Here is a 12131-nt window from a genome sequence, read left to right as displayed (position 1 = left end):
ATGGCACTTATATTAAAATAATAAAAGAGCACTGTAAATTGGTGTCCGCAATAATAATTCAGGGTGATAAGTTCTGCCTTGCAGGGTCAGATCAAAGGTCTAGCTAGACAAATATCCTGTTGATGACAGTGGACAAAAACTAATACCTAAGGAAAAAGAAAAAAGAAAGAAAAAAAAAAATAGCAACCAGGCAAATCTGCTGTTCCTTTTCCCCTGGTTTATTCTCTCCACTTATAGAAAACCTGTGCTTTAGAGACTAATGACTCAGACCATGATATGCATTGTTAATATGACTCAATATATTTACTGAAGGAAGCACTAAATATTTACAACAGTTAGTGACAGTCTTAGAAGTTGCTTCTCAGGAAATATCCCTTCATTTATTTTCTATAAATATTTGATTTTTTTGCAGTATAGTTATGCACCAAAAAACAAAACAAAACAAAATAAAACAAAGCAAAACATACAAGCATTGTGCACATATGTGCATACTTCCTTATTTGTTACAGGCTATCCTGATTAGAATTGAAGAGCTCTGTACGTGAATGTGACGGATGGATAATATATACCTTGTTTTCTCCCTTTGGGCTGAAGGTGGGAGACAGTTACTCTCAAGCTGCATATGGCTCTCCGGTGTCATCCATAATAGGTCTTTTCTCAGCCTTTCAAGCTGGCATATGCACAGATTTCCTGCCAAAACAATAGCAATAACAAACAAACAAACAAACAAAAAGAACCTGAGAAGACAGAGAATGGGAAACTGTTATAAATACTTACTTGAGTATTCTGCATTATGGATTTGTTCTGCTGCTACTCACTGAGAGGGCGCATCTGAGCACTCAGTGTGTATGGAACGGCTGAGTTGCCCTAAAATTACCTGAGTAACTGTATCTGCGCAGACTGTGATATTGTCAAAGACTGGACTATATAGAGCAGAACCTTGTATACCTCTGATGAAACAACCCCTGCTATTTGCTGCACAATGGCAAATGAGAGGATCTTATTTTTCCACTGAGATTTTCACTCTAGAAACCCACAGGACACAAAGCTAACATACTCATTGAAGGGAAGACAAAGTTTTGTTTTGCTGGATAAGTATTATGTACAACTTCAGACAAAAAAAAAAAAAGATAAAAAAAAATTAGGGATTAGAAAATCTCATGTCTCTCTCATGTTCAGAGTAAAAAGCAAAACAAAACTCTCAAACATAGAGATCACATATAAAATGCTAGGTTTATGTTATTAGGTTTGGAAGATATTTTGGAGTATAAAGTAAACCAAAGGGGATACATCTGAAATCCTGGGGGGAATATGAGCAGAGGACTAATGTTAGTTATTTCTTTGGGTTTTTGTTCGGTGCTGAGACGGGGAAACTTCAGGGGAGAAACTAGCAAATGACGGCTGTCTTTATTTTAAAACACACTGTGCTGCTATGTTAGTCCAGATCCAGTGGCAGCTTAGAGAAGCAGCCATGCACCCACATTTTTTCCATGTGAAGTATCTAGGTGTTGCAATGCCTTGATGATTCAGAATTCAAACTCCTTGCTCATCCTTGTCTAGGAGTACACCTGAGATGAAAGTTTTACTAAAATTGTCCTCTGTTCCAAGAAACATCAGAAAGTAGTTCTGAACATGAGAAGACTCTCTTCTTGCTTGAGAATCTACCTAGCTGCTGGTCCCGTTTTTCTGCTCGTTCAAGTCAGAGCTACATGCAGCCTTGGCTCTGCGAAGAGCCTCTAGAGCAGAAAAGAATTTCATACCACTTTAGTTTGCAATCAGTCTACATTATGGGTAAATATACATGACTTCAAATGGCCCCAGTAACAGAAAATTAATGTCATTTATCACTAATTAACTAGTACTGTTATCTAAAATAGTTAAAAAAATAATCATAGGAAGATGACATCTGAGGAAGAATTATTCAATTTATTTTGTTTATTTATTTGTTTTAATTGAGTAGTTATTTTTTTCTAAAGATGAACTTGCTGAGATTAAAAAAACAAACAAACAAACAAACAAAAAAAACAAAACCTTAAGACATTTTTCCTACTACATCCATTCTGTATAAAGTTGGGATAAGTACTAACTATTCCATATCAAAATAAATGATAGAATCGTAGAATCGTAGAATGGCCTGGGTTGAAAAACACAGCAATGATCATCGAGTTTCAACCCCCCTGCTAAGTTCAGGGTCACCAACCACTGGACCAGGCTGCTCAGAGCCACATCCAGCCTTGCCTTGAATGCATCCAGGGATGGGGTATCCACAACCACCTGGGGCAATCTGTTCCAGTGTGTCACCACCGTCTATGTGAAAAAACTCCTCCTATTATCTAGTCTAAACCTCCCCTGTCTCAGTTTAAGACCATTCACCCTTGTCCTATCACCATCCATACTCATAAACAGCCATTTCCCCTCCTTCTTATATGCTTCCTTCTAGTACCGAAGGACACAGTGAGGTCTCTCAGAAGCCTTCTCTTCTCCAAGCTAAACAAGCCCACTTCCCTCCACCTTTCTTCATAGGAGAGGTGTTCCAGCCCTCTGAACATCTTAGTGGCCCTCCTCTGGACCTGCTCCAAGAACTCCACGTCCTTCCTGTACTGGTGGCCCCACGCCTGAATGCAGTACTCCAGATGGGGCTTCACAAGAGCCGAGCAGAGGGGGGCAATCACTTCCCTCTCCCTGCTGGCCACCCCTTTTTTAATGCAGCCCAGGACACAGTTGGCCTTCTGGACTGCAGACACACACTGCTGGAGCATGTCCAGCTTCTTGTCCACCATGACCCCCAAGTCCCTCTCCGTAGGGCTGCTCTCAAGGTGTTCTCCCAGTCTGTATAAATAGCTGGGATTGCCCCGACCCAAGTGCAGCACCCTGCACTTGGCCTTATTGAGCCTCATTAGGTTCTCATGGACCCACTTCTCCAGACTGTCCAGGTCCCTCTGGATGGATTCCTTTCCTTTCAATGTATTGACTGCACCACTCAGGTTGGTGTCTGCAAACTTTCTGAAGATGCAAGGTTTCTCATGCACGGTTTAACCCTAGGTTGTTGTTGCAATTCATGTATATCCAGAGTATCTCAAAAGCATGTCCCATGAAACGTGCACAAATTTTGTGAAATTTCTGGAGTTTGGCCTAAAGATTGAGGCTACAGTAATATCTGACATTAGAATTTTGCTCAAAGTGGAAAATTACAACAACAACAAAACTGTTTCACCTGTGATCCACCTGTGATTCTGACAGGACAACTTTCTATTTGTTTGTCTCTGTTTTTTGTTTTGTTTTGTTTTATTTGTTTGTTTGTTTGTTTTGCCTTTGCAGAGATGCTAGGATATTACAAGTGATAGGGAAATGAAAAAGAGATCATTCTTTACCAACCAGAACAAATTTCCCATAATGAAACATAGTTCTGTTGGTCAGGGTCCATGATGAAATCCCCAAACATTAATCTCATGAGCTCTGGGAATGAATAGGGAATTTACAGGCTGTGAAAGATTAAAATAAAAGTGACAGGGAAGAGATACAAATGAGGACCAAGGCACAAGGAACAGTTCTTAACACCTAAACAGTAAGATGTAGAGGAATACTTTTTAACATTAGCTGAAATGCCTCTGATATCCCTGAACGTGAGTCACTCAGCTCCCTGATCACAGCATCAGACATTTAGAATGAAGAAAGTGTCCGTTTTACGGCAGATTTTACTCTAACATGTTCTTACTGATACCAGGGGAAGTTGTGTATGAAGGGAGCAAAGGCACGCTATACCCGTAAAAATTTCAGACTCCTCATTTGCTGCTTTAGAATGCCTATATTCTGCTTAGTGTATAGATTTGGCATCTTACTCTTGCAAAGGGAAATAGGGGAATAACAGACTGTGGACACCACAATGAATGTAAAGGTGACACAATCTCATTTTCTTCCCTGGCATGATGATTTTTTTTATTACTATTATTTTTACTGATCATGCCTGTTGTTCAATCCCCACTCTACTCCTTGTTCTCTTACTCCCTTCCCCCTTCTCACTCTCCTGTTTCCCAGAGATGAGCAACTTTGCCATCCTTATTAAGTAAATAAATAAATAAATTTCTGTGAGACAGCTTGGAAGAATGTTTGATAATCTGAACCATTATGGAGGTGAAATTTCATTACACAGATGGTGACATCCCAATGTCTATCATCAAAACACAGCAGGTAGAAACGATCAGCTAGGCCCATTCCTCACCATAAAATTACACTTACATTAATGTCACTCTAGATTTCATTATGCGGAAAATGATATTGCACAGGTCTCTGGCATGAAAAGACCTGGGAGAGAGAAATTAAAAAAAATAAAAATAAAATAAAATAAAATAAAATAAAATAAAAATCTATGAGAATCTAGGTAAGGGAGTGTGGGAGGGACGGATGAGTGTAGCGGAGAAGCAGAACACAGACTAGGAGTAGTCAGCTCTGCCAGTGAAATTAATGCAGAACAGTACCAAAACCTTGCAGGCTTTGTTGTGAGGTCATGTTACTCCCTGACGCTCTCCAGCCCAGGCTTCCACTTCAGGCTGACAGAGTGCTTCAAAGCTCTCCAGTAAGAATGCTAGATTTACAATTTTTTTATTATTTTATTATTTTTAAAGCCTGTCAATCTTCTTAGTTTAATGAACAGGGTGCCACACTATTTTAAGTCTCCTCTGTATGCAGAATGCACAGTCAGAGGTAGGCCTATAAGCACCTATGGGCAAATTTATGTGATTTCATACATTTGGCAAGCAACCTGCATCTCCCAAAAGCACAAAAGGGAATGAAGAAAGGTAGGAGGGAAAAACTGAGAAGCAGAAGTAACACACTCTGAAAATGCAGCAGATGTTTCTGCTTTCTACCTTCTCACATGTTCTGCCTTCCTACCTTTGTTGGGTTGCTTTCTTAAGTACAAAGCTTTTTGGCTGCATGGTGATAAGAGGTTATACCAGTTTACTTTACACTCTGCACTGAACAGGGTAGTAAGTGAAGAAACAATAAGAGAAATCATCCAATTTACCTTAAAAGTTGTACTATTTTAAATAATTGTTAATAATGACTGCTAGAGGTAACATAAAAGGTCTGGTCTTGTAGCATCTCTGTTGCCATGGCCAATTCTGAGTTTCCTTCCATGTAGCTGAATAGGCTGCTCAGTAGAGAAGTGCACTGGCAGAATGATTATAATTAGATATCAAGCAGCTTGGGACTTGTCAGTCAAAATAGGGAAAATATATCTCGGGTCTTTTTATTTCTCTCTTTCCTTTTTCCTCTTTTCTATTTCTATTTATTATTATCAATTCTTTACTTTTTTCCTTATTATTCTATTTTTTTCTGTGGTCTTTTTGTAATCATTTACATGGACATTCAGGAATTTTGATGAATATGGCATTGCTGTTTAAAAAAATATCCTTTTCGTAAGTATTTTTGTCTCCTAGATTTAGACCTTGGGACAAAAAATTTAGTCAAATATTTATGTTTGTCTATCTGCTTATCTACAAGAGCTACTTAAAAAAAAAAAAAAAATAAATAGTTCCTATTGATGTATAATGGACCACAACATCACAACATTAGAGGCAGATGTTGGTAATATAGCAGTAGAGCAGTAGAGGTAGAACCTTCCCACCAACATTCTGTTACATTTTGTTGCTGTGTGACAGATGGCAGTAGAGAGGCAGTCTGACAAAATGGTGTCTGATGTGGCGGAACGGTGTGGAAGTGAGTTCATCCATGCAGAAAAAAATTACAGCCATTAACATTCATCAATACTTGCTGAGCATTTATGGAGACCAAACAGTGGATATAAGCACAGTGAGGTGGTGGGTGGTCTGTTTTAGCAGTGGTAACAGTGGCAGTAATTTATCTCTGCTGGTGCAGATTTTCACAAGAGTGACATACGTGCTCTTGTTCACTGCTGGTAATAAAGTATAGTCGGTGGTGTTGACTATGTTCAAAAATAGTGCTTTGTAGCTGAGAATTTGCTCTTTTAAATGGTATTACTGTGCTTTTTATGTCATTTCTGGTTTTCATAGGAATAAATAAGATGCATAGCTTTCAAAGATACCCACATATATACATTCCTGGACAATTCCTCTTCACTTAGTGCAGAGCAGACAAGCCAAAAGGTTGGATATCCTTGTGCTAGTGGATATCACTCAGCAATGGTGCAGGTAAAACTGTTATGAGTTATCAGATAAATTACCTCATGAATATGATCATAGAATCATAGAATCACCAAGGTTGGAAAAGATCTACAAGATCATCCAGTCCAACCGTCCACCTCTCACCAATAGTTCTCTCTAAACCATGTCCCTCAACACAATATCTAAATGTTCCTTGAATACCTCCAGGGTTGATGACTCCACCACAGTTCTGGGCAGCCCATTCCAGCACTTGACCACTCTTTCAGAAAAGTAGGATTTCCTAAAGTCCAGCCTGAATATCCCCTGATGCAATTTGAGACCATTCCCTCTAGTCCTATCACTAGTTACGTGAGAGAATAGGCCAACCCCCAACTCTTTACAACCTCCCTTCAGGTAGTTATAGTGAGCCTCCTCTTCTCTTGAATGAGTTAACAATGAACAAAAATGGCACAAAATATCTGAAGAGATTTCACACCTGGAAACAAACTAGCAGAGGATTGGAGAAATTATTAATATCTCTTTTAAAATTGAAGTTTCTTTTTTTTTTTTTTCTTTTCTTCTTTTCTGAGTTCAGTGATGTTACAAAATCTATCACAGTCATATTTTTACTTTTTCACAGAATCATAGAATCAGAGAAAGGCCTGGTTGGAAGAGACCTTAAAGATCATCTAGTTTCAATCCCCTTGCAGTGGACAGGCTTCCCATTGTCATGTCCCACTTGTGAACAGGGGGAGGTGTGATAAAATTCATGACAGACAACATTCTGATTGTGACAATCCAATCATTTTCTTATCCTTTGAATAGTCATCTCTTCAAATCCATCTCTCTTCCATTTCAAGATAAGAATGTGATGTGGGACCATACCAAAGACTATGCAGAAGTCTAAGTAGACAACATCAGTTGCTCTTCCTTGGTCCACTGATGTTATCAATCTTTCATAGGAGGCGAGAACATTAATCAGGCATGATCTGCCTTAGTGATGTCATGCTTGATTGTCTTAGAATACCCCATTTCATGTGTTCCTTTAACATAGTTTCCATGAAGGTCAGTTCCATTACCTTTCCAGGCACAAAGGGTCACCAGTCTGTAGTTCCTGGTCTTCCTTTCTACATTTCTTAAAAACAAGAGTGATATTTCCCTTTTTCCACCTTTTTCACCAAGAACGTCACCTTACAGACATATTGTTTTAAATATGATGAAGAGTTAGCTGGCAACTACATCAGACTATTCCTTCAGAATCCTGAGTTTCATGTCATTGAGCCCAGTAACTCTAGTTTGGAAAGAGAACTAGTCTAATATTAGAAAATAACCTCAAAGGGCATAAAATTAATAGCTAGGATGCACAACTGTTTTTCAGCTATCTCACATTTTTTCACATTAGTATACAAGTTAGTTTTTAAATCTCTGTAGCTTATATGATGATTGATGAGACCTGACAGAATTTTTTTGTTTTATCAGGAAGTCATGTGACTCTTTGATCTTTTATTTCCAAACAATCTCAGACACATATTCATACTCTTGTAGGAAACATGACTCAAAATAAGCTGAACACTCATTACCCTCAAGCGAGTTTCTAACACAATAATTCACATAGGAAAATAAATATTATCTGGATTTAAACATTCACATTGAAACTGTTAACATGTTAGATCAGATTCCTTTTATAATCAGTAAGAATATGAGCAACCAAGTTAAGAAAGCTTAGATTGTGATGCATCTCAGAAAATCTAGTTGTTCACTTTATGATTACCTGAAGTGTACTACTCCTAGGGTTAGATTGTATAAGAACTAGTTCTGACCTTGCATCACAGGTTTAATTACTGTAAAACATTGTTGCCATATTGGACAAGGGATTCATAACAATATTCTAAATTATTTTTATAATATGTGTTGGGGGATTGCTATTGGAAGTGTCTGTCTTCATTAAAAACAATCCTAATTTAAATGAGAAAATAAACTTCTAAATATCTAATTTAAGATGAACCAATCTTACAAAAAACCTGAGAAGTTTTGATTCAGGAATTGAAATTCTTAGATAAATTGTACACAGTTGCACATACTAGTATATATGTATATATGTATTCATTTTGATTAAAGGCAAAGTCTAACTAAGCAGTCAAATGACAAAGATGCTTCCAAAAATAATAATAATAATAATAATTGTATCCAGTTTTGTGAACTGAGATATATGAATACTTTAGACAAACATTTGAAGACCAATTCCAACAGAATAAGAACCCTTATTTTTTAACCATCACTGTGTTACATTCTTTATTAAGCTACAGTATCCAGGATACCGAAAAAATGGATCTTCTTTGCATTTCATTTAACAAATATATTGATTGAAGTCCCTTTTCAAACCTCAGCAGACGGGATGCTTTAGGGGTAATTTTTTCAAAGGAAGTTTGCATGGGGATTTAACCAACCAACTTCCCTTGATGTTAGCAGGAACTATGTGACTAAACCGATACGCTACTTTGAAAAGACACCCCTAAACACCTCATGTTGAATTTCTAGAAGTCTTTGAACTCAGCAGGATCCTTCCCTGAATAAGAAGCGATGGTTCAGATCCAACATATGAATCAGTTATAATAAATAGTGCTATAATGGGAGAAAGAGTGTGTTTGTCCAAAGAGAAAGGAGGATTTGTATTATATAGTCAGTACTTTTGGCACTAAATCGCTTCCTCCTTCTTATTCCTTCTCAGTGAACACTTCTGGAAACATCAAAGACAGTAGTTTTATTAAGCTAATTGAACATTTCTTTCAATCAGTTACTGGGAAGGTGACCCCTAATGTATTTTACTGTAGAACATGCTAAAGCTGACCTTAGCTGTTTCTAAGAGGCCTTTATAGACAGCATGACAATGACCAACCTGAATCTAAGAGTAAAGACCTACCACAGGGAGAAGATTTTGTCTGGGAGCTGCTTCAATCTAAGTCATTAAGATTATTCAGAATTTGTTTCAAGCAGTTCACTGTATAATGTGTATATAATAACTGTCCTTCTGATTTGTTTCTCAGCCTAGACAGGAACTAACACATGATTAATTCATGTCAAGATGAAATCACTTCCTGTTCTTCTTTGACTTCTTACACCGTCTCTGCAGGAGCTCTGTATCTCTTCCAATTCTCATGGAGAAGAAAGGAAGGTCTTATAGATGGCTTTTATAGGTCATGCTGAGTGTCAATGCACAGCAAGGGTCAAATACAGTTGAGATTGTCTCAGATCATAATGTAATTCCCTGAATAAATATTTATTTGTACCTTATATAATCTTTAAAGGAAAGTTCTTTGAATCACTCATTTGGAGAATTCTGATTTGACTTGGCTTATGCTCCTGATGAAAAAAAAAAATGTTAAACACATTCAAAGAAAAAATGAAACAGAAATACAAAACATCTCTGTAAAGTACCTAAATTAAAATTAAATACAGACTTCAAAGCTATAGGTAATCTGTCAGCATTAGTTTGATAGAAATGTTATGGACAGAAATGTAGTGTCATTAGATGAGATTAAAGTAATCTTCCTGAAATTAGGCAGACAGAAATGCACCTTTGTTATCTCCTGCAGCTGCCTGCCTACCAGATTTGTGACATTTGGGGGATATCTTTTCAAAGCAGCATATAGTGTTTTAGCTACAGGACTTTCAGAAACATCAACAGAAACCAATCGATTAAATCTTGCACTTGCCCTCACTTTGAAAAAAATTCCCCTAAGTATTCTGACTGTTGGGATTTTGGAAAGAACTTTACTGTATCCATGTAGAGAAATGTAGAGAAGATTCAAACTATGTTAACAGTATGTTAAATTAAATTAAAGTGAAGTTAAAATAAAAAATTTTAAAAAAAAGTAAATAAAGATCAAGATTTCCACTTGTTCTCTGTTCCCTTGATTGTTGACATGCTACTATGAATGCTTTCCAAGCTTTGCTACATCCATCAGGGATGGTACAGATGGACATTTTGCCTGTCCAGCCTGACTCAATCGCTTGAAGATTCATCAGAGAGAATCTGTTGGCAGTTGCAAATGGATCCAATCCAGAGCCAGCAGATTTTGTTTCTCTAGAGGAAGGCATGACTGTAAAGGGCAGACTAGACTGGCAAAAATATTTATGTTTATATTTCATTGCTTCAAATTCATAATAGGATGAAATGCCTTTAAAATTTCACTTTTTTAACAGGCTACTAACAGACATTTTCAGTACAATTCATTTGCAGGCAAGACAGACACTTGTGAGAGGGGAGAATTTTAAGCTAAAAAAAAAAATCAAAAAAAAAAAAAAAGGAAGAAAAAGCAATCAGCAGGGTGACATATATTTTATTAGTCCTTTACAAATTCACTTCCTCCCCTTTCTTCTTTTTATATTTCTAGTCTTTCTATTTGTTCTCCTTGTTACATTACATCGCTCATTTTAATCTCTCCAAAGGGATGCATCCCAATGGCACAGACAGTTGTAAGGCACAATTCTCTGCTACACCATGGCTCTTTTATAGTGCTGCGGCAGCGAAAAGCAGCCTTATAGCCCATGGAACTGGCCACTGTGGAATATCCTCCCTGCTATGCACAAAACGGGGTTTCAGAAGGCAAAGAGAGTCAGCACATTGGCTATATAATGGCCTCTGTCATACCTCCCAGTCTAAAAGACACCATGACTGGGATGAGCATGAGGAAGGGAAAATGGGAAGATTACTTGGAGTGCTAGTATGACCTCGAGAGAAAAACTCCACAAAATTCAGCTTGTGCTAAAAGTCAAGCTTCTCAAAAACCTTAAAGAGTACATTTTTGCTCCTGAATAAGTCAAGGCGCAATGAAGAGATTTGGTCATTTATTATCTCCTCTAGAAATGCAGAGAAATCCTCAGAGGTTCTTCTGTGTTAAATTTAAATATGTGAAATTTACCTACTTCTCATCTGAGAAACCCTCAAATAGAAGCATTTACCTGTCTTTTCATATTCAAAGGCTACTTAGAAATGAAAGTCCTGTTTGCAGCATAGTCAGAAAGACTTTTCTGGGGGGAGTAGAGGGGGGAGGCTGTCAGAATGTTAATAATTGAAGCTTTATCATAGTACCTCTCTAGATCCAATAGATTTATTTAACCACTCTTTCTCTTTTCTTCAGGGTCCTGTTTGGTCAGATTTTACACAACACTGGAGTTCATCAGAGCAGCTTCCTAGGTTTCCTATGTCTGCTTCACCTCATCTGTGCTTCATCCACTGTTTTGCAGAACACTGGAATACTATCAATTCTCATATGAAATGCACTCTGAATTTTCCCTTCATTCACCTTATGGGTTGCAATTTACAATCCTTTGTAGAGTTGCATCTGATGGACCCATGCAGAGGCAGTGTAGAATGTGGATGAGTTTTCTGCTGGTTCTGCTCTCTGCAAAATGCTCCCAGCAAAACTGTGAATAATTACTCAACCATGCTGCTCCATTTGGGCATACTAAATAATGACAATGTTCACAGTCATATTAAGTACACCATTGAGTGCTCAATAGCAGGCATACTTCAGTGAATACTGTCAGTAGACTCTGTATGTAATTTATTCCTTTCAAAAACATAGCTAACTACAAAAGAGTTTCTTGGGAGTTGCTCTGTAATGAAGGTGTGGAGTCAACCTTTACCACACTTTGGTGGCAGCTGGGAATCCAAGAAGATTTCTCAGCCAGGAACTGGGGGGGAGGGAACATCAGGCTCATATGGCTTGGTATTGAGAACCAGCCACAAGATCATAGAATCATAACACAGACTCACAGAATTATAGAATGGCTTGGGTTGTAAGGGACCTCAAGGATCATCAAGCTCCAGTGCCCTCAGTCACAGGCAGGGCTGCCAACCTCCACATCTAATACTAGATCAGGCTGCCCAGGACCCCATCCAACCTGACCTTGAACACCTCCAGGCACAGGGCATCCACAGCCTCCCTCAACAGCCTGTACCACAGCCAGCATGTCACCACTCTCTTGGTATGTTGGATGCTTTCA

Source organism: Gallus gallus, chromosome Z (assembly GCF_016699485.2).
Source record: "Gallus gallus isolate bGalGal1 chromosome Z, bGalGal1.mat.broiler.GRCg7b, whole genome shotgun sequence".
NCBI classification, from domain to species: Eukaryota; Metazoa; Chordata; class Aves; order Galliformes; family Phasianidae; genus Gallus; species Gallus gallus.
This window is presented reverse-complemented; position numbering follows the sequence as displayed.